Source organism: Schistocerca americana, chromosome 4, assembly GCF_021461395.2.
Source record: "Schistocerca americana isolate TAMUIC-IGC-003095 chromosome 4, iqSchAmer2.1, whole genome shotgun sequence".
NCBI classification, from domain to species: Eukaryota; Metazoa; Arthropoda; class Insecta; order Orthoptera; family Acrididae; genus Schistocerca; species Schistocerca americana.
In genome coordinates, this window is record NC_060122.1 from 655155082 (window position 1) to 655156499 (window position 1418).

Sequence of the window (1418 nt, forward strand, 5' to 3'; positions counted from 1 at the left end):
CTTTCCAGCCAATGACGCGTAAAGCTCATTTCCGTTTACTGTAGTCTACCAGTCCTGCGTGGTTCAACTGCTTTGCAGACCTACTTCTGTCTTTCTGCTAATTTGATGTCCAGACGCACCATTCACAGCTGTCAGATTTGCCTCACTTACCCTCAGGACAGCTAAAAGCACGTTACACATCATCCTGTGAATTCTGAGTACGAAAGTACTAAAAAAATTATTTTCTGAGGAAATGAAATGATAATTAAATTGACACCCTAGCTGCAAGCAGCGTTGATACACTTCATTGGGGACATGTTGAAAATGTGTGCCCCGACCGGGACTCGAACCCGGGATCTCCTGCTTACATGGCAGACGCTCTATCCATCTGAGCCACCGCGGGCACAGAGGATAGTGCGTCTGCAGGGACTTATCCCTTGCACGCCCCCCGTGAGATCCACATTCCCAACATGTCCACAACACTACATTCGTAGTGCGCCTAATAGATGTTTGCCCATCATACTCATTACTCGTGACAGATTAATCTACCAAGTCCCGTACGAGCTCGGGCATAGCGTGTGCGTTCGCACAAGAAGGTCAAAGGCCGGGAACCCATATTTTTAACTATATATGACGGTAGTATCTGTTCCCGAAAGAGCAGTTACCGTCGATGACCATGCAGCTTTGCTAGAAATGAAATGATAATTAAATTGACACCCTAGCTACAAGCAGCGTTGATACACTTCATTGGGGACATGTTGAAAATGTGTGCCCCGACCGGGACTCGAACCCGGGATCTCCTGCTTACATGGCAGACGCTCTATCCATCTGAGCCACCGCGGGCACAGAGGATAGTGCGTCTGCAGGGACTTATCCCTTGCACGCCCCCCGTGAGATCCACATTCCCAACATGTCCACAACACTAGGAAATAGTTACAATCGTAAGTAAAATGCAGACATACCTGATAAAATCTTGATAGATTTTTGAGGACCAGTATCGTCCAATTTCATGTGTATTCATTCGTTGTAGCAACGGCACAATGTTCCAGCTGCTTCGATCAAAATTCATAGTGCGCTTGCATCCGTAACTTTTGCATCTCAGCCCGAAACTACTGATACGCAAGACAGTTTACGTGCAGTAGAAGGCACAACAATTTGTTTTGGTTGGCAGGAGAGCCAACACCGGGTTACTAGAGGAGGCCGAAAGGCACGCGTTTTAGCATAGCAAATGACGTAGCTGAAGGCTATGCTAAACTATCGTCTCAGCAAATGACAGCGTATTTTGTCATTGAACCATCGCTAGCAGAGTCGGTTGTACAACTGGGGCGAGTGCTAGGAAGTCTCTCTAAACCTGCCGTGTGGCAGCGCTCGGTCCGCAATCACTGATAATGGCGACACGCGGGTCCGACGTATACTAACGGACCGCGGCCGATTTAAAG

The 1418-nt window shown here is 48.0% G+C and overlaps 2 non-coding genes across 2 annotated transcripts; both read right to left on the bottom strand.

Moving 5' to 3' along the window:
- Positions 1-308: 308 nt before the first annotated feature.
- On the bottom strand, positions 309-383 carry Trnat-ugu. The gene has a single exon. It is a non-coding gene; the product is annotated as a tRNA-Thr (tRNA).
- Positions 384-748: 365 nt separating this feature from the next.
- Positions 749-823, bottom strand: Trnat-ugu. The gene has a single exon. It is a non-coding gene; the product is annotated as a tRNA-Thr (tRNA).
- Between the last annotated feature and the right edge of the window lie 595 nt (positions 824-1418).